This window comes from Neovison vison, chromosome 7 (genome assembly GCF_020171115.1).
Source record: "Neovison vison isolate M4711 chromosome 7, ASM_NN_V1, whole genome shotgun sequence".
Classification (NCBI taxonomy): domain Eukaryota; kingdom Metazoa; phylum Chordata; class Mammalia; order Carnivora; family Mustelidae; genus Neogale; species Neogale vison.
In genome coordinates, this window is record NC_058097.1 from 36,325,756 (window position 1) to 36,350,453 (window position 24,698).

Genomic DNA, 24,698 nt, shown 5'->3' on the forward strand with positions numbered 1-24,698 from the left:
TGCTCATCATCATTAGCCCTCAGGGAGATTCAAATTAAAACCACATTGAGATATCACCTTACACCAGTTAGAATGGCCAAAATTAACAAAACAGGAAACAACATGTGTTGGAGAGGATGTGGAGAAAGGGGAACCCTCTTACACTGTTGGTGGGAATGCAAGTTGGTGCAGCCTCTTTGGAGAACAGTGTGGAGATTCCTCAAGAAATTAAAAATAGAGCTTCCCTACGACCCTGCAATTGCACTCCTGGGTATTTACCCCAAAGATACAGATATAGTGAAAAGAAGGGCCATCTGTACCCCAATGTTTATAGCAGCAATGGCCACAGTCGCCAAACTATGGAAAGAACCAAGATGCCCTTCAACGGATGAATGGATAAGGAAGATGTGGTCCATATACACTATGGAGTATTATGCCTCCATCAGAAAGGACGAATATCCAACTTTTGTAGCAACATGGACGGGACTGGAAGAGATTATGCTGAGTGAAATCAGTCAAGCAGAGAGAGTCAATTATCATATGGTTTCACTCATTTGTGGAGCATAACCAATAGCATGGAGGACAAGGGGCGTTAGAGAGTAGTAGGGAATTTGGGTAAATTGGAAGGGGAGGTGAACCATGAGAGACTATGGACTCTGAAAAACAGTCTGAGGGGTTTGAAGTGGCGGGGGGGTGGGAGGTTGGGGTACCAGGTGGTGGGTATTATAGAGGGCACAGCTTGCATGGAGCACTGGGTGTGGTGAAAAAATAATGAATACTGTTTTTCTGAAAATAAATAAATTGGGAAAAAAAAAATGTGGAGTTTAGATGTGTTTACCTGGACAAAGAGGAGAATCAGGGTGATAGAAATGATTCTCTTCTAAGCATTTTCACCCAGGATTTTACTCTTGGAAAGATTTTTTTTTTTCAGGCTTGGCTATTTTTCTCATTTGGTCACTGGATGGCATTGTTGCACCATGTAATTTTGCTAGGTTTCTGTCCATACTTGTATTGGAGAGTAGAAATGAAATTTTGTCTTTTTGAGGCTGTGACTACCATTTCTTGTCATACTAAGCAGTTTTGCTACTGGGGAGAAATTTTTTTCCAACTTTTTTTTAAAAGGAAAGATTACTTTCATTCCAAACCTAGAAAAGGGTTGCCACAAAAAGGCCATCGAGACTGTGATTCTGGAACCCCCAAAGTTCCTACATTTTTTTGTCTCAGTGTAGCTGCCACGTGGCTCACCTCACCCCTGCAACATTGCTCATGTTGGTTTCTGGGGAATGGCAAAGGCTGAAAAGCTCTTTTCTGGAAAAGTAGGCGTGATGGCCACAAAATTAACTATTTTAATTCCACTATTGCCATGGAAGGACCTGGGTTCTGCAGAGGCTCTGGTGATTGAAGGGGTTGCATATGACTGCTAGTGCAAACCTGTAAGCTAAGATGAGTCCCATTTTAAAATTTTGCTCCCCTTCTATGGATACCAGTCTCTGTCCTGTGGCACAGACTGTAACCTATAAGTATCATCAACCTGTCCTCCAGTTTGAGCATGGCTTTTGTATCCCTATAGCCCTAGAACCAGCATTCCTGGAACAATTTTCTGTACTTTGAAAAGCAACTTACTGTCTATTCTGCCTTATCAAAATGGGGGTGTTATAAGACCCCATTAGGCTGTGAAGTCTGTGGGCCTGCATCAAATAAGTCCCTGCTAAGCCCCTTACCAGCTGTGTGATCTTGGGGTTAGACCACCACTCTGCGCTTTTATTTCTTGCTTTTGAACAAAGGAAAATTCATCTTTCCACAGGGAGGAGTATAAATAAAGGTGAAAGCATTGTGTAATTGCCAATACTATGTTAATATAAGTTTAACTGCCATTATTCTAGGTAAGTTTTCCTATTGTATTTTACCATCCAATTCTTTAAAAGTGAGAATAGAAAGGAAAAGTATGATCAGTAACAGTAAACTAGGAATTCATTGTACAAGTTTACAAGCCAGAAAACTTGCAGGGGAAGGGAGTAAAGGACACACCTGCCATGATGTGTTTTCACATTTGCAGGTATTGTGAAATCAAAGTATTTGCTCCTTTATTTTAAAAATTACTTTTTATTGTGATATAATTCATATGTCATAAAATTCACCATTTTAAAATGTACAATTTAGTATGTTCACAGAGATGTGTAACCCTTATTGTTATCTAATTCCAGAACATTTTCATCATTCCAAAACAAAACCCCATATACTGGATGATGTCTGGCAGGTCTCAGGGGTTTATTTTTCTTTATTCTTTTTCCTTTCTGTTTCTCAGGCTGGATCATTTCAGTTGATCTGTCTTCAAGATTGCTGATTTTTCCTTTTGCCTGCTCAAATCCCTCTAGTGGATTTTCCTATTTAGTTATTGTGCTTCTTTATCAATATTCTCTATTTGATAACATTTAAATGTATGTATATATATATAATTTGACATTATATTCTTTAGGTTTTTGAATACATTTTAAATTGTTGACAAAATCTTTCTCTAGTGAGTCCAACGTTTGAGTTTTCTTGAGGATAGTTTCTATTGATTAAGTTTTTTTTTCTTATTCATGGGCCATACTTTCTCATTTCTTTGTATGTCAAATATTTTATTGCTGTTGAAAGTCAGATTTTTAAATGTGACAACTTTGTGACAACTTTGGAAACCAGATTCTTCCCTCACCTTAGGATTTGTTGCTGTGGTTCGTTGTTGTAGTTTTTGTCTAGTGACTTTTCTGAAATAATTCTATATAATTTTTATTTTTTGTTATGTGCTGCCACATAACAAAATCTCTTCTCTGTTTATTGGTAGCTAATTATTGGAAAGAGATTTCCTTAAACTTCTGGAACACAGAGAGATTCAAATCAAAACCACATTGAAATACCACCTTATACCAGTTAGAATGGCCAAAATTAACAAGACTGTAAAGAACTTATGTTGGAGAGGATGTGGAGAAAGGGAAACCCTCTTACACTGTTGGTGGGAATGCAAGTTGGTACAGCCACTTTGGAAAACAGTGTGGAGATTCCTTAAGAAATTAAATATAGAGCTACCCTATGACCCTGCAGTTGCACTACTGGGTATTTACCCCAAATATACAGATGTAGTGAAAGAAAGGCCATCTGTACCCCAATGTTTATAGCAGCAATGACCACAGTCACCAAACTGTGGAAGGAACTAAGATACCCTTCAATGGACAAGGGGATAGAGAAGATATGTACTATGGAGTACTATGTCTCCCTCAGAAAGGATGAATATCCAACTTTTGTATCAACATGGACGGGACTGGAAGAGATTATGCTGAGTGAAATAAGTCAAGCAGAGAGAGTCAATTATCATATGGTTTTGCTTATTTGTGGAGCATAAGGAATAATACAGAGGACATGAGGAGCTGGAGAGGAGAAGGGAGTTGGGGTAAATTGGAGGGGGAGATGAACCATGAGAGACTGTGGACTCTGAGAAACAAACTGAGGGTTTGGGAGGAGAGAGGGTGGGAGGTTGGGTGAGCCTGGTGGTAGGTATTATGGAGGGCATGTATTGCATGGAGCACTGGGTGTAGTGCATAAACAATAAATTCTGGAATACTGAAAAGAAATTAAAAATAAATAAATAAAAACTTTTTAAAAAATTCTGGAACCAAAACATCTCCTAGCATTTACAGATTATAGTGCTAGGGCACATCTTCAACACTCAAACAGGCAGGTTACAATTCTGCCTCAGGGGATGACCAGACAGGTAATATAATGACAATTTTTGGGGACTGAGATCTGTTCTGCTCCCTCCAGTACAGGGAATGCAAACAATTTTCAAGTCTCTTACTGAGCTGGAAAGAGAGTTGGCTACTAAGGTAAGTTAAAATGCTACAAAGCTCCCTCTTCTTACTGAGATTCAGCTGTGAGTTGCTATAAGCTTTGGGTTAGTTTTTAGAGGTCTGAAAAATTTGATTCTGACAATGCCCATTTTTTTTTTTTTGTTTTTATGGAATAGTGACTTCTATACTTGTCAGATGTCTATATTCTATCATTTTCACTGATGTTCACCTACTCTCTTCCTTTTGATGTATCTATGACCATTTCTGGACATTTTGGGGACAAGTCTACATAGGACCAGAGATCTTATCAGTTTAGGCCAGTGAGAGTGATAAAACACTGATTTTGGGTACAAGTTGCAGCCACCTGTATCTTACTATCTCATGAAGGTGCAAGGAAATCTCCAAAACAAACCTGCTTTTTAGCTTACAATCAATTTATGAGGGAGAAATATAACCCTAAATTAAACCTCAAATAGAGGGTGCTCCAAACTTATAATTTCCATAATTACCAATTAAAGGACAGACATGCCACTCCAGTCCAATATTCTCATTGGCTCATTCACTCAGTAAATTCCTATTGAACAGCTGGTATCAACTAAACTCCATCCTTGGTGATGAGAAAGAGACATAGCTGAAGAAGATGCAATCATTGCAGTAGTCTAGAAGGTGTGATGGTGGCAACTTTCTGAGAAGTACTTCAGACCTCATAAGCATGGCCCTACATACTTTTGCCATATTTCACATGTCCTTTTTCATTATATGATCTTTTCTGCATGTTATGGAATATGGTGCAAAACCATAGGGGTGGGGTGCCTGGATGGCTCAGTGGGTTGGGGCCTCTGCCTTCAGCTCAGGTCATGATCCCAGGGTCCTGGGATCGAGCCCCACATCGGGCTCTGTGCTTCGCGGGGAGCCTGCTTCCTCCTCTCTCTCTGCCTGCCTCTCTGCCTACTTGTGATCTCTGTCAAATAAATAAATAAAATCTTAAAAAAAAAAACAAAACAAAACCATAGGGGTGTACATGGTGAGATGACAGACACCATAGAAATTCTAGATGAGGTCAGAGTGTATAGGTGACCTAGGAGGAAACTCTAGGGCTGGTGTGGGCTGCCGTGCATCTCGGTCTGAGAGATAAAACATACTTTGAGGAAGAGGGAAATGGCAGAGCGAGAGAGGTGGGTATCATCTGGGAAAGGTCAGCTCTCAGGCACCACTTCTCTGAGGTCTATCAGGTGGGAACAGTACACGGGGGAGGATGGGTCCACTTAACAAAAACAAGAAATGGGATCTGTTTGTAAATAAAGTGGACTGTGGCAGAGTTATGGGTGATGGATGCTGCAGTGTGGTCTGTGTGATCAGGTGTGGGGAGCACATTATTAAATGCGTAAAGAAAGGTGAGATTATAGATGAAATTTATTTTGATTTCAGAAAAGCTCTCTCTCCTCTTCTCACAGCATTCTTGTTAGGGTCCGTGATCAAAGGAACGAGACTGACACAAAGCGAAAATCAAACAAAGCTTTATTTCGCGCCAAGCAACAAAAATCAAACTGACTGGTAGGGGCCATCTCTTACGAAGAGACGACGACAATGACCCCGACAAAGTCACTCCCAAGAAAGTCACTCCGGATGAGACCGCTCTGGACGAGGCCGCTCCCCGGACAGGGGCCGCTCCCCGGACAAGGCCGCTCCAGACAACGAAGAGGCGATGACGACAGCGACGATGACAAGGAGGACAACAACCCTGATGACACAGACTCTGCTCTCCATGACGCCACTCTGACAAGGCTGTTCCCCAGAGGAGGCCACCGCTCCAGACGAGGCCACTCCCCAGACAAGGCCACTCCGGATGAGGCTGCTCCGGAGGAGGCCGCTCCCCGGAATGACGCGCTTTGGCGAAGCAAGGCCCCTCCCAGTGGGACTGCGGCTGGGGGCAACAAGGCCGCTCCTGGCTGGGGGCTGCAAGGCCGCTGGGGGCTGAAGGCCGCTGTGGCGAGGCTGTTGGCGGTGAGGCTGCTGGCGGCTAGGCCTTCCCGTTCCCTGGGGCGCTGCTGCCGAGGGCCGCAGCTCCCGGCAGTGAGGCCGCTGGAGGCAGGCGCGGCTCAGTAGCGGCGAGGCCGCTCCCCCTCCCCGTAGGGGCAGCGCGGTTCCGAACAACTATCCCTACCTCGGCTATCCTGACGGCTATCCCTAATGGCTAGTCTAACTCCTTCTATTACTCCTACTACGCCCCCCACCCTCCTCCAGCCTCGCAGACTAACTTTTATAGAGGTGGTTGAGCCCGGCCCACACACAGGTGGCCAATGGGATTTCAACTCACCTCAGTAAATATATGTACGCCCCACTGATTGGATGTCTCCATCCGGCCTGGCCCGCCCCTATATCCAAGGGTTTGCAAATAAGTTCCTCTGGGAGGGGCAAGCCCTTACAATTCTGATTTATAAGCAGTCTGCGTGGACTAGGAAGTACAAACTATTGAAATGAATTCAAATTGTTTTACCCAGAGAATGTGAAAAAAGAAATCGTTTTGGAATAAAGCTCACCACAGAGGACCAGTCTGCTACCTCCCCTTGACAGGGATGGATGGAGTCATGTTGGTCAAGACATTCCCAGGGTGGGAAGGTACTGCTGTTGAGCTATACAACAGGCATAGTCAAGGACTGACATCTATGAAAATGTGGGGAAGAATTTAGCTTCTATATGCCCCAGTGAACATCACCTGGTGATTTTGACATCAGCACTTTAAAATCCCCACGGAGATCTATGTGCAGACACTGAAAGGATAAGGAGGATAATATTGGCTGCTTTGAGGTAATGAGAGTAATCAGAATGAGTGCTACGAATAAACAGTTTTTCCAACTTTTTTTTTTTTACCTTATTCAGATTTTAAACTCCAACCTTCAAGTTTATATATTTTTCATTTTCCCCTCTAAGAAGTGTTCTCTAGTGGGAAGTTTCAGAGATACATGCCAAGAGTAGATTTCATCTGCTTTCTCTGTCTGTTGTTCCCTGGAGCAGGCGGGGTGATACTCAGAGCTCAACCTTAAGATCTGTGCTCCCTGGGGCCCCTGGGTGGCTCAGTGGGTTAAGCCGCTGCCTTCGGCTCAGGTCATGATCTCAGGGTCCTGGGATCAAGTCCCGCATTGGGCTCTCTGCTCAGCGGGGAGCCTGCTTCCCTCTCTCTCTCTCTCTCCTTGCCTCTCTGCCTACTTGTGATCTATCTCTGTCAAATAAATAAATAAAATCTAAAAAAAAAAAAAAAAAAAAATCTGTGCTCCCTGAGGGCCCATCCTGAGGAAGTCCCTTGCCCTGTCTCAGGTGCTATCTATTTGGGTGGAGCAAATAGGGTGATGAGACAATGGTTCTTATGATGTTAGGAAATAGCAGCCTCTGGAGATTTGGTGCTAAGCAGCTGGTAGGTTTGGGGCACAAAGAAGTTTACTTTGGGAACTTTATTATTTTACTTTGAACTTCACTTTGAGAAAGAGTCAGGTCTGAGGCTTTAGGTGATGGGCTCAGGCAGCCAAAGCAATCTTGTGTGAGGAAGGGCACTTCTAACTACAAAAGGGCCAATAAGGAAGTTGCTTCCTATCTGGGGAAAACAGAGAAAAAGTAAGTGCCCTTTCCCAGTGGGGCTGTTGAATGTCAATGTCCTTATTTTCCCCTTTTCAAATGAATTCAAATTTCAAACTTCAAATGAATAATGGGTTTTCTCTAATCAGTGGTAATGTGTAGTCAATACGGCTCTTTCTGCCACCCATGAGACAAGCAGACTCCTGGCTGACCTTCTCTAATAAACCAGTTCTGTCCCTATCTGACCAGGGTGGGTCAAATTGTCTGCTGGGCTGTTAAAACTACAGTCTTCCACATGAAAAAATGCTCAACATCACTCAACATCAGGAAAATACAAATCAAAACCACAATGAGATACCACCTCACACCAGTCAGAATGGTTAAAATTAACACGTCAGGAAATGACAGATGTTGATGAGGATGCAGAGAAAGGGGAACCCTCTTACACAGTGGGAATGCAAGCTGGTACAGCCCCTCTAGAAAGCAGTGTGGGGGTTCCTCAAAAAGTTGAAAATAGTGCTACCCTATGACTCAGCAATTGCACTACTGGGTATTTACCCCAAAGATACAAATACAGTGATCTGAAGGGACACATGCACCCCAATGTTTATAGCAGCAATGTCTACAATAGCCAAACTATGGAAAGAGCCTAGATATCCATCAACATATGAATGGATAAAGAATATATCTATATATATCTATATATATATATCTTCAATGTGTGTGTGTGTATATATATATATATATATATATATATAATGCAGCCATAAGAAGAAATGAAATCTTTGTCATTTGCAATGATATGGATGGAACTAGAGGGTATTATGCTAAATAAGTCAGTCAGAGAGGGGCAATTATCATATGATCTCACCAATACAAGGAATTTGACAAACAAGACAGAGGATCATGGGGTGGGGGGGAAGTGACAAGACAAAACCAGAGATGGAGACAAACCTTAAGAGACCCTGGTCTTGAAAACAAACTGAGGGCTCCTGGAGTGGGGCACTAGGAGGGATGGGATGGAGGGATGATGGCTACATGCTATGATGAGTGCTGTGAATTGTGTAAGACTAATGAATCACAGACCTGTACCCGAAACAAATAATACATTGTATGTTAAAACAAAAACAAAAACAAAAACACTACAGTCTTCAACTTGTGGTTCTTTGTGAGGGAGAAGCAGTGGTCCAAAAGTCTGATGTTAATGCTCAAAGCTAGGGTGGAGAGTAGGTTGGGGCTAGGTCAGAATAAAAAAGGAGCTTCTCCTAAGATTCTGAGAGAAAAATAGATGACAATGACTCATTTTAAATTATAATCCAATGTAATGCTGCACCCACACTGGACTATTTGACAGTGTCTCTGTGTTCTCGAATTCAGGCATCATTAAAGATGGCCTGGAAGCAGCGACAATAATTTTAATTGAGAGGGTCCACACAGTTATATTGAGATGGAAATGGAAATGGATATCTATCTATACCCATAAAGCTATGTAGATATATACATATAGATACAGATAGATGTCTACATACAGACATAATCAGATGTCTAGAGGTATCCCTACTCTCCGTCCCTCTCTTCTAGTCATTGCATTAGCTGGAAAGCAAAAACTCACTTTAAGTTATTATTTAACTCCATATACTCCAAGTATTTATAATCAGAGTATTTATTATTTTTTATTATTAGTTATTTTTTAAAGATTTTATCTATCTATCTATCTATCTATTTATTTATTTATTTATTAAGATAGAGAGCATGGGCACAGGTAGGGGGAAGCAGAGAAAGAATCAGACTCCCCACTAAGCAGCAAACCTGATTCAGGGCTCCACCCTAGGACTCTAAGATCATGACCTGAGTCCAACACAAATTTTCAACTGACTGAGCCGCCCAAGCACCCCAATCAGAGTATTTTATAAATGTCTGAATTTACTCAGAAAAAAAAAAGACTATTTCTTTTTTCTTTTTTATCTTTTCTTTACTCCTTAACATCCAGAAAGTTCAGAAAACTTTATAGGTCACAGTGGAAATGACCCTGGCCTTGGTTTATGACTGCCTGAAATTTCTGTACCTTTCCCAAGGCCAGAATATTCCATTGAACATATCTGTAGATGCCCATTGTGTTTTGAGGCTCTGGAAGATCAGTCAGGATCTACTAGTGTATTTGGTACAGTTCTGTATTAAAGATTTGACCTTCTGAGACATCTTTTGTGAACTCAGAGAAAGACAAGGCTAATGGATATGCATATTTACATCATCCACTACATATTTTGGCACTCCAGGAGATAATAGGGCTTCCAAATGCCAAAAGCTGAGCTCTGGCAGGACTTGAACCAGAATGGCCATGCTGTGGGATCTCTATTTACTTTTGCATTGAAGACCTTTGTCACATCATTTGCAACTGTTATTATTTCCCTGAAAACCATGGACCTAGGCTTTTATTTTATGAAGTAATAAAACTAAATAGCCACAACAAATCCTGTCTATGCTTAATTTGCTCAGGACTACATATTGTATACTAGTTTGCTTCTTGGTAGGAGCCTCTTGACTATGGCATGACATTGCTGCAATCCCCAGGGCCCCAGTGAAAGGAATACTGCATTCAAGGCAAAAGCCTACTTCAATCCACCTATTAATCACAAACAGTGCCATGGCCTAAGGGTTGTCAGGTTTGCACCTTGAAGCCAACAGCAGAATTCTAGGTGCTGCATTTGAGAATAAACAACAGTGCTTGATGTGCAAAACACCAGGATTCTTTAATGAGGCCTGGTTATTTCTTTTACTTCATTTCCAAATATTAAAATTTTCCTTTCATTTTTTTGCGTGAATAATTCTGGCCCTGATTAATTGGAAACACCCGGTCCTTGATACTCCCACATATTGTCCCTGGAGGGGACTGTGCTTCAATGACAAATATTAACAGAATGTGTTGCATTATCTTTCTTTGGCATAGAAAATAAAGAGGGAAAATCATTTATTCCTGGCCTTGGCAAGCAGCCTTAGGGAGCTCTGTGGCCTGGCTCTGACTCCGACTGAATGATGGTGGCAGTGTTGCTTCACTTTACCAGCAGAAAGAACTGCTGCCCTCTCATGCCATTAGCTAAGTCAGAAACATCAAACTTTCATGGAATCCATTCCAGCTGAAATAACAGACTCCTTTATCATTGTGGCAAGAGGGTTGGGAATTATTTTTCCTCTGGAAAATTAATATCTTGAATGTGCCAAGTGGATAATTCAGGATGTTCTTTTTTTATGCCAAAATGGTTGAATTTTTACCCTGAGGAGAGGGAACATGGAGTGGATAACTCTATTGGTTTCCTGGCATATTTAAAAAATAAGTCTCTCTCAGCATGTACTAAATGCTTTGCACTTTTGAGGTACTATGGGTCAGGCACGAGGTAATCTGTTGCCCTACTTTTAACTTCCAAAAAATGTCTGTCCTTGGAGGTCATTCTCATAAAAACCAATTTCTTGTGTCCCTTCTTAAGCTTTTAACATCAAAAACCAATGACACATTGTATAGTGACTAACATAACAAAATAAAAAATGATTAAAAATATGCAAAAAAAAAACTATTTTCAAAGTTAAAAAAAACTGTTTGTGTCTTGATTTTAAGGTAAATATCATAATTATTTTTATCTTGTTCAAATAACTATTTAGTTAAATTTGGGGTGAGGTGTATCTAGGTTGCTCTGGTTACAAGATCAGTTATGTGATGGTCTTCTGTGCTGCCTCCCAAAGTGACAGTTACTTGGTTATTCCATTCACTGCTGGGCAAATGGGTCAAAATGTTAGCTTTTAGCCTCTTTCATGATTTTGGAATGTGAAAACATCCCTATAGGATTATAAATATTTTATTTAATTCATTGATTCTTAAAGAAATATATAGATTCTATTTTCTTCCTCACTGGGTATAAATGTTTAAAAGGTCTTTTCACTTCTCGCTTTCCACAGAATTACATGAATGCAACCAAGGACATGGTATAACTACTCTGGCATTTCTGGGTCAGGAGAACTCCACTGGACAAGGATGCTCTCTAAAGAAGAGCCCAGCTGGAGCAGTGATGTAGTTGCACTGCCCTGATAAGGGAGTGGCCCTAGGGTCAACAGCATCTACAAAGCAGGATTTCTAGAAAACTGATGGTCAGTCTCTGGAGCCTGGGAGGAAAAAAAAAAAAAAAAGGTTTGGTTAATCCTGATAATCCTGACACCCTAATCTTCTCATGTCCCAAGATTAGATCTATTGTCAGTGTGGGCAGGATCTGCCCTTCCAGACAAGGCTCTCTGGTGTTTGTATTGACTATTTGTTATGTGGGGCCTCCTGGTCTCCAACTTCCTTCTTTTGCACCAATCTCCTACTTTCCTATTGCAGAATCACTTCTCAATCCTTACAGGCAGTCTTGAGGGGGCTTTGATTCAGGGTGTCCTACCCTGCTCTAGTGGGCACTTGGGCACTGAATATAAGCTCAGACAAACATTCTCTCTGCAAAGCCTGTAGATAATATTGATGCTTGTCCTCTTCTTTTCTTTTCTTTTCTGTTCCGTTCTAAGATTCATTGTTTATGCACCACACCCAGTGCTTCATGCAATACATGCCCTCCTTAATACCCACCACCAAGTTCACCTATCCATCCACCACCCTTCTCTCGAATACCCTCAGCTTGTTTCTGAGTCCACAGTCTCTCATCCATCATCTCCCCTTCTGATTTCCCCCAATTCACTTTTCCTTTTCTTCTCCTAATGTCCTCCATGTTACTCCTTATGTTCCACAAGCAAGTGAAACCATAGGATAATGGACTTTCTCTGCTTGCTTGTTTCCTCAGCATAATCTCCTCCAGTCCCATCCATGTTGATACAAAAGTTGGGTATTCATCCTTTCTGATAGCTGTGTAATATTCCAGTGTATATATGAACCATATTTTCTTTCTCCATTCATCTGTTGAAGGGCATCTTGGCTCTTTCCACAGTTTGGTGAAAGTGGCCATTGCTGCTGTGAACATTGGGGTACAAATGGCCCTTCTGTTCACTGTATCTATTTCCTTGGGGTAAATACCTAGTAGAGTAAATGTTGGGGCATGGTATAGCTCTATTTTTACTTTCATAAGGAATCTCCACACTGTTTTCCAAAGTGGCTGCACCAAATTGCATTCCCACCAACAGTGTAAGAGGGTTTCCCTTTCTCCACATTCTCTCCAACACTTTTTGTTTCCTGTTTTGTTCATTTTGGCCATTCTAACTGGTGTAAGTTGGTATCTCAATGTGGTTTTGATTTGAATCTCCGTGATGACTAAGGATAATGAACATTTTTTTCATGTGTCTATAAGCCATTTGTAAATCTTCTTTGAAGAAGTGCTTGTTCAGGTCTTCTGCCTATTTTTTGAAGTGATTATCTGGTTTTTGAGTGTTGAGTTTGAGGAGTTCTGTATAGATCTTGGATATCAGCCTTTTGTCTGTAGTGTCATGTGTCATCTACATGTAGTGTCTTCTCTCATACTGCGGGTTGCCTCTTTATTTTGTTAACTGTTTCATTTGCTGTGTAGAAGCTTTTGATCTTGATGAAGCCCCCAAAGCTCATTTTTCCTTTTGTTTCCTTTGCCTTTGGAGACATATCCTGAAAGAAGTTCCTGTGGCCGTTGTCAAAGAGGTTACTGCCAATGTTCGCCTCTAGGATTTTGATAGATTCCTGATTCACATTGAGGTCTTTTATGCATTTTTGAGTTAATGTTTGTATATGGTATAAGAGAATGGTCAAGTTTCATTCTTCTCCACATAGCTGTCCAATTTTCCCAGCACCATTTGTTGAAGAGACTGTCTTTTTTCCACTGGATATTTTTTCCTGCTTTTTCAAAGATTATTTGACCATACAGGTGCAAGTCCCTATCTGGGCTCTCTACTCTGTTCCACTGGCCTACGTGTCTGTTTTTGTGCCAGTACCATGGTGTCTTGGTGATTACTGTTTTGTACTGAGCCTTGAAATCAGGCAACATGATGCCCCAATTTTGTTTTCTTTTTAAAAAATTTTTATTTATTTTTTAAATTTCTTTTCAGTGTTCCAGAATTCATTGTTTATGCACCACATCCAGCACTTCATGCAATACGTGCCTTCCATAATACCCACCACCAGGCTCACCCAACCTTCCATTCCCCTCTCCTCCAAAACCCTCAGATTGTTTCTCAGAGTCCACAGTCTTTCATGATTTGTCTCCCTCTCCAATTTCCCCCAACTCCCTTCTCCTCTCCATCTCCCCATGCCCTCAGTGTTATTCCTTATGCTCCACAGATAAGAAAACCATATGATAATTTACTCTCTCAATTTTGTTTTTCTACTTCAACATTTCCTAAGCAATTTGGGGTCTTTTCTGATTCCATACAAATTTTAGGATTGTTTGCCCCAGCTCTTTGAAAGATGCCTCTGGAATTTTGATTGGGATGGCATTGAAAGCATAGATTGCTCTAGGGAGTATAGACATTTTAACAACGTTTATTCCTCTTATCCAGGAGCATGGACTGATTTTCCATCTTTTTGTGTCTTCTATTTATTTAATGAGTGTTCTGTAGTTCCTCAAGTACAGATCCTTTACTACTTTGGTTAGTTTATTCCCAGGTATTTTATGGGTTTTGGTGCTAGAGTAAATGGAATCGATTCTCTCATTTCCCTTTCTATATTTTCATTGTTAGTGTATAAGAAAGCAACAGATTTGTGCACATTGATTTTGTATCCTGTTACATTACTGAATTGCTGTATGAATTCTAATAGTTTAGGGGTAGAGTCTTTGGATTTCCATATAAAGTATCATGTCATCTGTGAAGAGAGAGAGTTTGACTTCTTTGCCAAATTGAATACCTTTTATTTCTTTTCGTTTTCTGATTGCTGTTGCTAAGATTTCTAGTGCTATGTTGAACAACAGTGGTGAGAGCAGCCATCTTTGTCATGTTCCTGATCTCAATGGGAAGGCTGTCAGCTTTTCCCCATTGAGAATGATATTCCTGGTGGGCTTTTCATACTTAGATTTTATGAAGTTGAGGAATGTTCCCTCTATCCCTATACTTTGAAGCATTTTAATCAGGAACAGATGCTGGATTTCATCAAATGATTTTTCTGTATCAATTGAGGGGACCATGTGGTTCTTCTTGCTTCTCTTATTGGTTTGTTCTATCGCATTGATTGATTTGTGATGTTGAACCATGCTTGTAAACCAGGGATGAATCCCACCTGGTCATGGTGGATAATCTTTTTAATGTGCTGTTGGATCCACTTAGTTAAGATCTTGTTGAGAATCTTGGCATCTATAGTCATCAGGGATATTGGTCTGAAATTCTCCTTTTTATTGGTGTCTTTGCTTGATTTGGGGATCAGCATAATGCTGGCTTCATAAAAGAGTCTGGAAATTTTCCTTCTGTTTCTATTTTTTTTTTTTGAAACAGCTTCAGGAGAATAAGTATTATTTCTTTTTTGAATATTTATTAGAATTCCCCAGGGAATCTGTCAGGTTCTGGGCCCTTGTTTTCTGGGAGGATTTTTATCACTTCTTCAGTCTCGTCATTAGGTATTGGTCTATTCAGGTTGTCAGTTTCTTCCTTTTTCAGTCTTGGAAGTGTATAGCTTTCTAGGAGTACATCCATTTCTTCTAGTTTGCTTAACTTATTGGCATATAACTGTTGATAATAGTTTCTGATGTTTGTTTCTATTCCCTTGGTATTAGTTGTGATCTCTCCCTTTTCATCCATAATTTTATTAATATGGGTCCTCTCTTTTGTCTTTTGGATTAGTTTGGCCAATGGTTTATCATCTTATTGATTCTTTCAAAGAACCAGCTTCTAGTTTCTTAATGTGTTTTACTGTATCTCTAGTTTCTAACTCATTGATCTCTGCTCTAATCTTATTCCCCTTCTTGTGAGTGGGGTTGGATTAATTTGTTGTTAATTTTCCAGTTCTTTGAGGTGAAAAGAGAGCTGGTGTATTTGGGATTTTTGAGCCTTTTTGCATGAGGCTTGGATGGCTATGGATTTCCCCCTTAGGACTGCCTTTGCCATGTCTTATAGGTTTTGGAACAACGTGTGTTCATTTTCCTTGGTTTCCATGAAAAGTTTAAGTTCTTTGATTTCCTGGTTGAGCCAAACATTCTTTTTTTTTCCCAATTTATTTATTTTCAGAAAAACAGTATTCATTATTTTTTCACCACATCCAGTGCTCCATGCAAGCTGTGCCCTCTATAATACCCAACACCTGGTACCCCAACCTCCCACCCCCCCGCCACTTCAAACCCCTCAGACTGTTTTTCAGAGTCCATAGTCTCTCATGGTTCACCTCCCCAAAATCTAATTTGTCTGATATGAGAATTGCTACCCTAACTTTCTCTATTTTAAATTTTTCATTTTAAAAATTTCTTTTCTGTGTTCCAGAATTCATTGTTTATGCATCACACCCAGTTCTCCATGCAATAAATGCCCTCCATAATACCCACCACCAGACTCACCCAACCTCCCACCTCCCTCCCTCCAAAACCCTCAGTTAGTTCCTCAGAGTCCACAGTCTCTCATGGTTTGTCTCCTCCTCCAATTTCCCCCAGCTCACTTCTCTTGTCCATCTCCGCATGTCCTCCCAGTTATTCCTTATGCTCTGCAAATAAGTAAAACCATAGGATAATTGACTCTCTCTGCTTGACTTATTTCACTCAGCATGATCTTTTCCAGTCCTGTCCATGTTGATACAAGACTTGGGTATTCATCCTTTCTGATGGAGGCATAATACTTCATAGTATATGGACCACATCTTCTTTATCCATTCGTCTGTTGAAGGGCATCTTGGTTCTTTCCACAGTTTGACGACTGTGGCCATTACTGCTATGAACACTGGGGTACAGATGGCCCTTCTTTTCACTACATCTATATCTGTATCTTTGGGGTAAATACCCAGTAGTGCAATTGTAGGGTCATAGGGAAGCTCTATTTTTAATTTCTTAAGGAGTCTCCACACTGTTTTCCAAAGTGGCTGCACAAGCTTGCATTCCCAGCAACAGTGTATATTCTCTCCAATACATGTTGTTTCCTGTCCTGTTAACCTTGGCCATTCTAACTGGTGGTTTTGATTTGAATCTCCCTGATGGCTAGTGAGGATGAACACTTTTTCATGTGTCTGTTAGACATTTGTATGTCTTCTTTGGAGAAATGTCTGTTCATGTCTTCTGCTCATTTTTTTTTTTTTTTTTTTTGATGTGATTCTCTGTTTTGTGTGTGTTGTCTTTGGGGAGTTCTTTATAGATCTTGGCTATCAGCCCTTTGTCTTTACTGACATTTGGGAATATCCTCTCCCATTCCATGGTTGGCCCCTTTGTTTTGTTGACTGTTTCCTTTGCTGTGCAAAAGTTTTTGATCTTGACGAAGTCCCAAAAGTTCATTTTTGCTTTTGTTTCCTTTGCCTTTGGAGACATATTTTGAAAGTAGTTGCTGTGGCCAATGTCGAAGAGGATACTGCCTATGTTCTTCTAAGAATCCTGCCTCATGATGAGGTCTTTTATGCATTTCAAGTTTATCTTTGTGTATAGTGTAAGAGAATAGTCGAGTTTCATACTTCCACACATAGCTATCCAATTTTCCCAGCACCATTTATTGAAGAGACTTTTTTCTACTATATATTTTTTCCTGCTTTGTCGAAGATTAGTTGACCATAAAGTTGAGGGTCCATATCTGGGCTCTCTACTCTGTTCTATTGGTCTGTGTGTCTGTTTTTATGCCAGTTCCATGCTGTCTTGATCACAGCTTTGTAGTAAAGCTTGATATCAGACAATGTGATGCCCTCAATTTCGTTTTTCTTTTTCAACCTTTCCTTAGCAATTTGGTGTCTCTTCTGATTCCATAGAAATTTTAGGATTGTTCGCTCCAGCTCTTTGAAAAATGCTGGAGGAATTTTGATCTGAATGGTATTGAAAGTATAGATTGCTGTAGGCAGTATAGACATTTTAACAATGTTTATCTTTCTGATCCATGAGCATGAAATTGTCTTCCATCACTTTTTGTCTAATTAAATTTCTTTCATGAGTGTTCTGTAGTTCCTCCAGTACAGATCCTTTACCTGTTTGGTTAGGTATATTCCCAGGTATCTTATAGTTCTTGGGGCCTGACTATCTTTCTTAAGTTTTTAACACATTTTTATTTTTTATTTTATTTTATTTTTCTGTGTTTCAAGATTCATTGTTAATGCACCACACCCAATGCTCCATGCAATACATGCCCTCCTTAATACTTCTTTATTTATTAAAAAAATTTTTTTGTTATTACCTAAAAATCTTAAAATTTTTTTTTTATTTTCAGCATAACAGTATTCATTATTTTTGCACCACACCCAGTGCTCCATGCAATCTGTACCCTCTATAATACCCACCACTGGTACCCAGACCTCCCACTCCCCACCCCTTCAAAACCCTCAGATTGTTTTTCAGAGTCCATAGTCTCTCATGATTCACCTCCCCCTCCAATTTCCCCCAACTCCCTTCTCCTATCTCCCCATGTTTTCCATGCTATTTGTTAGGCTCCACAAATAAGTGAAACCATATGATAATTGACTCTCTCTGCTTGACTTATTTCACTCAGCATAATCTCTTCCAGTCCCGTCCATGTGGCTACAAAAGTTGGGTATTCATCCTTTCTGATGGAGGCATAATACTCCATAGTGTATATGGACCACATCTTCCTTATCCATTCGTTCGTTGAAAGGTATCTTGGTTCTTTCCACAGTTTGGTGACCGTGGCCATTGCTGCTATAAACATTGGGGTACAGATGGCCCTTCTTTTCACTATATCTGTATCTTTGGGGTAAATACCCAGGAGTGCAATGGCAGGGTCATAGGGAAGCTCTATTTTTAATTTCTTGAGGAATCTCCACACTGTTCTCCAAAGAGGCTGCACCAACTTGCATTCCCACCAACAGTGGAAGAGGGTTCCCCTTTCTCCACATCCCCTCCAACACATGTTGTTTCCTGTCTTGCTAATTTTGGCCATTCTAACTGGTGTAAGGTGATATCTCAGTGTGGTTTTAATTTGAATCTCCCTGAGGACTAGTGATGATGAACATTTTTTCATGTGTCTGATAGCCATTTGTATGTCTTCATTGGAGAAGTGTCTGTCCATATCTTCTGCCTATTTTTTGATATGACTGTCTGTTTTGTGTGTGTTGAGTTTGAGGAGTTCATTATAGATCCTGGATATCAACCTTTTGACTGTACTGTCATTTGCAAATATCTTCTCCTATTCTGTGGGTTGTCTCTATGTTTTGTTGACTGTTTCCTTTGCTGTGCAGAAGCTTTTGATTTTGATGAAGTCCCAAAAGTTCATCTTCATTTTTGTTTCCTTTGCCTTTGGAGTCATATCTTTTTTTTTTTTTTTTTTTTTTTTTTTTTTAAAGATTTTTTATTTATTTATTTGAGAGAGAGGGAGACAGTGAGACAGAGCATGAGCGAGGAGAAGGTCAGAGAGCGAAGCAGACTCCGCGAAGCAGACTCCCCATGGAGCTGGTGGAGTCATATCTTGAAAGAAGTTGCTGTGGCTGATATTGAAGAGATTGCTGCCTATTTTTAAAATTTATTTTCAGTGTTACAGAATTCATTGTGTGTGCACCACACCCAGGTCTAACTTTCTTTTGATGTCCATTGGCAAGGTAAATGGTTCTGTAGCCCCTCATTTTCTATCTGGAGCTGCCTTAAGGTCTAAAATAAGTCTCTTGTGGACAACATATGGAAGGGGCTTGCTTTTTTATCCAATCTGAAACACCGTGTCTTTTGATCGGAACATACAACGTGTTCACCTTCAGAGTAACTATTGAAAGATATGGATTTAGTTTTATTGCATTGCCTGTAAAGTCCCAGTTTCTGTAGATTGTCTTTCTTTCTTTCTGATTTATGTTACTATTGGGGTATTTCTTGGCTTACAGAATCCCTCTTAATATTTCTTCCAGTGCTGACTCACATATTCTTTCAGTTTCTGCCTGTCCTGAAAGCTCTTTATCTCTTCATCCATTCTGGATACATTCTGCCTTACAAGATAGAGTATTTTTGGCTGCATGTTCCTCTCATTTAGTACCATGAATATGTCTTGCCAGTTCTTTCTGGCCTGCCATGTTTCTATGGATAGTTTTGATGTTATTCTGATGTTCTTCCTTACATATGTAAGGAACCTCCTCTCCCTAGCTATCCTCATGGTAGTTTCTCAGCTGTAAGATTTATAAGCTTCATTATTATATGTTGGGGTATTGATCTTTTGGAATATTTCATGTCATCATTAATCTCTCCAAGTCTTTTTTCATGGGCTGCTAGCTTCCTATCTCTGTTTTCCTCAACTTCCTTCCTTTCCATCAGCTTATTTTCTAGACTACTTATTCTCTCTTCTGCCTCATTGTCCCAGCTGTTAGAGAATCCACTTTAGACTGCATCTCATTCATAACATTTTTAAGTTTGGTTTCATTAGAGCTCATTTCTGCCCTTAGATATTTTATAATGTCACTTATGCTTTCTTCCAGCCTAGCTATCAACTTTATGATTGCTATCCTGAATTCTATGTCTGATATCTTTTTTAGTATTCATATCAATTTGCTCTGTGGCAGAGAACACTGCCTCTGATTTTGTTTCTGTGTGTGGTTTTTCTTTTCTTTCTTTTTTTTTTTTTTTTGGTTGTTTTTGTTTTTGTTTTGTTTTTTGAGTTCCTCCTTCTAGTCATTCTGTCCAGAGAATGATGGGTGGCCAAATGAACAGAATCCAAAATATCAACCACGACCCAAACAAGATGTAGAAAAATCCACAGTGGTAAGAAGCCACCACTGAAAAAACAAAGCCAAAATGAGACACAATAATAAAATTTATAAAATTTAAAAATTTTTAAAAGTTCACAGGGGGTCCAGTTAGCAGAGGAGTAGGGGACCCTATTTCCACCAGTCCCCTGAATTGAGTTGTATAACTACTGGGCCACGGAACACCCACAAAATCAGCTTGAGATGTAAGACGATATATCACGATCTATACCAACAAAATATCTACGGTGGTGGGTTTTTAAGTATGAAGTGGGGAACGGTGATTCTGCAAGCAGATATTGGGAGTTAAATGGAAGGGGGAGGGAGCCTCCAGGATTCTGTGTGCTACCAGAATTCAAAAGCCTCCTGCACTGGGGACCAGGCACAGATTATCAAACTGGTTGCAGTGGGAAAAGGACTTTAGGGCAGCCCTCCAGACTGAACCCTGTAGCTGCAGATGTGTATGTGCTAACTGGAGGCAGCTGGTGGTTTTAGGAACAGAAAGGGCAGACACACGCCTGACCTGGACATGAGGGTTGGGAGTGCTGCTGTTGGGGCACAGAACCCAAGATTCTGCAGTTTTTAGCAGTACAGACAAAAATGGAGTCAGTGTGGCCTGGTGGGATTTCTGGAGAATAGAGAGTGATCTCTCTGTTCTGAGATAGAAGTTTGGGTATGGATATGTCTTCTCTGACTCTCAAGAATGATGCAGAAAGATGCCAGGGAAAATTGCTGGAGAACAAAAGCTCCCTAAAACCAGTTTGCACTGAGACCACCCCCCACTCAGGGGTGCAAGGCAATTCTGCTCAAACAGGTTTGCCTGAGTAACAGCACGGCTGAATCCTCCCCCAGAAGACAGGCTGAAAGAAAAGAGGCCAACAACCCTAAGGTCCCTATAAAACAGGTGCATCTTTCTTGGGATGTGATCAATAGTTTGGATTCTATACATTCCCTCTGCCACTCCTCAACAGAATGTCTAGGAAGAGGGACACCCAACAGAAGAAAAATTCAGAGACTGTGACCTTTGTCACAGATCTAATGAGTATAGATATAAGGAAGATATCAGACATAAAATTCAGGGTAAGTGCTATGCAGACAATATCTAGGACAGAGAAAACCATTAATGACAACATAGATTCTTTAAGGGTGAAGTGAAAGTTTATCTGGCAGAACTTAAAAATGCTATCAATGAGATCCAATCTAAACTAGATAATCTAACAGCTAGGGTACATGAGGCAGAAGAATGAATTAGTGATCTAGAAGACAAACTGATAGAAAAAAAGGATCAGGAGGAGGCTGTAACAAACAGAATAGAACCCATGAAAGCAGAATTAGAGAAATAAATGATGCCATGAAATGTTCCAATGTCAGAATTACTGGGATCCCTGAGGGGGTGGAGAGAGAAAGAGGACTAGGAGATATATTTGTGCAAATCCTTGCTGAGAACTTCCCTAAGCTGGGGAATTAAACAAGCATTCATGTCCTAGAGGAACACCTACCAAGATCAAGGAGACCAGACAAATGTTCTGGCATGTAGTAGTAAAACCTGCTAATGTTAAACTCAGGAAAATCATCTTAAGAGCAGTTGGGGGAAGAGATTACTTATGTACAGAGAAAAGAACATCAGAATAATGTCAGGCCTGTCCACAGAAACCTGGCAAGCCAGAAAGGGCTGGCAATACATATTCAGGATACTAAATGACAAAAACATGCAACCAAGAATACTTTACCTGGAAAGGCTGACATTCAGAATGGATGGAGAGATAAAGAGCTTCCAAGACTGTCTAAAGACTGAAAGAATATGTGACCACTAAACTGGCCCTGCAAGAAATATTAAAGGAGGGTTCTATAAAAGGAAAAAAAACCCAAGAGTGATATGGAACAGAAATTTACAGAGGCAAAATATAGAAACAAGGACCTCACAAGCAATATGATGACAATAAAATCATATCTTTCAATGATCATTCACAATGCGAATGGTCTAAATGCTTTCATAAAAATGGCACAGGGTTGAAGTTTGGGTAGAAAGACAGGACCCATATATATGCTGTTTATAAGAGATTCTTTTTGAATCTAAAGTTAAAACCAGACTGGAAGTGAAGGGATGAAGAACCGTCTTTCATGCCAACAGACCACAAAAGAAAGCTGGAGTAGCAATTCTTATTTCAGAAAAATCAGATTTTAAGATGAAAACTGTAGTCAGAGATACAGAAGGACACGATATCACTCTTAAAGGGCCTATCAAAAAGAAGATCTAACAATTGTAAATATCTATGCCCCAATACAGGAGCAGCCAACTACATAAACCAAGTTGTAACCAAAATAAAGAGACATATTGATGATAAAATACATGAATTGTAGGAGATCTTTAACACGCCACTGTCAGCAATACACAGATCATCTAAGCAGAAAACCAATAAAGAAATAAGAGCTGTAGATGACACACTGGAACAAATGGACTTCATGGATATATATAGAACATTCCACTCTAAAACAACAGAATACTCATTCTTCTTGAGTGCACATGGTACTTCCTCCAGAATAGACCACATGCTGGGTCACAAATCAGGCCTCAATCTATACCAAAAGATTCTGATTATTGTCTGCATATTTTCAGACCACAATGCTTTGAAGCTAGAACTCATTCACAATAGAAATTTTTTTTTTAAGATTTTATTTATTTATTTAACAGAGAGAAATCACAAGTAGGCAGAGAGGCAGGCAGAGAGAGAGGAAGGGAAGCAGACCCCCTGCTGAGCAGAGAGCCCGATATGGGACTCAATCCCAGGACCCCGAGATCATGACCCGAGCCGAAGGCAGCGGCTTAACCCACTGAGCCACCCAGGCGCCCTCACAATAGAAATTTTGGAAGGAATTCAAACCCCTGGAAGCTAAAGACCATCCTGGTCAAGAAATGGTCAACCAGGAAATCAAAGAAGAACTTAAAAAAAATCATGGAAACCAGTGAGACTAAAGACACATCAGTCCAAAACCTATGGGATATGGCAATGATGATCCTAAGGGGGAAATACATAACCATGCAAGAGTCACTCAGGGAAAAAAACGAAAAACAAAACAAAACAAAACAAAAACAAAAGCAAAACAACAAACAGAAAGAAAAGAAAAGAAAAATCCTGAATACAGAAACTCTCTTTACACCTAAAAGAACTGGATAACCAACAATAAATTAAGCCTAACCCATGCACAAGAAGGAAAATAATTAAGATTAGAATAGAAATCAATGAATTAGAAACTAAAGAGATAGTAGAATACATCAACGAATCTAGAAACTGCTTCTTTGAAAGAATTAATAAGATCGATAAAACACTGGCCAGTCTAATCCAAAAGAAAAGAGAGAGGACCCAAATTCATAAAATTATGAATTAAAGGAGGGTTCTATAAAATTAAAGGGGAGAGATCATGAGTAACACCAAGGAAATAGAAATAATCATCAGAAATTATTACCAACAGCTATATACCAATAAGTTAAGCAACCTAGAAGAAATGGACGCATTCCTGGAAACCTTTAAACTTCCAAGACTGAAACAGGAAGAAATTGACAACCTGAAAAGACCAATAAGTATTAACAAGATTGAAGCAGTGATTAAAAAACAATAGAGAAGCAACAGAAAGCGAAATTAAGAAACCAATTATCATTATAATTGCACTAAAAATAATAAAATACCTAGGAATAAGCAGATCCAAACAGATGAAAGATTTGTACTCTGAAAACTATAAAACACTGTCGAAAGAAATTGAAGACACCACCAAGAAATTGAAAGATATTCCATGCTCATGGATAGGAAGAATATTGATAAAATGGTTATACTACTCAAAGCCATCTACAGATTTAATGTAATACCGATCAGAAATACCATCAAGATTTCCACAGAAATAGAAAAAATAATCCTAAATTTTGTATGGAACCACAAAAATACCAAAATAGCCAAAGCAGCCTTGGAAATGAAAAATAATGCTGGAAATACCACAATTCCAGATTTCAAGTTATACTACAAGGCTGTAATAAGCAAAATGGTATAATACTGGCACAAAAATGTACACACAGATCAATAGATCAGGATATAAAACAGAAATAAACCCACAATTATATAGTCAATTAATCTTTTATTAGGTAGGAAACAATGGGAAAAAGATAGTTTCTACAGCCATTGGTGGTGTGAAATCTGGATAACTACACACAAGAAATATTAATGAGGACCTCTTTTTTACATTATACATAAAAAGAAACTCAAAATGGATTAAAGACCTAAAAGTGAGAACTGAAACCATAAATTTCCTAGAAGAGAGCACATGTGGTAATTTTTCTGACATTGGCTGTAGTAACATTTTTCTAGATATTTAGCTTGGCAAGGCAAGGGAAATAAAAGCAAATATAAGCTATGGGGACTACGTGAAAAGAAAAAGCTTCTCACAAAGAAACAATCAATAAACTAAAAGGAAGAAGATATTTGAAAATGACATATCCAAAAGGTTAGTATGCAAAACCTATGAAGAACAGATACAATTCAATACCCAGACCCCAAATAATCCAA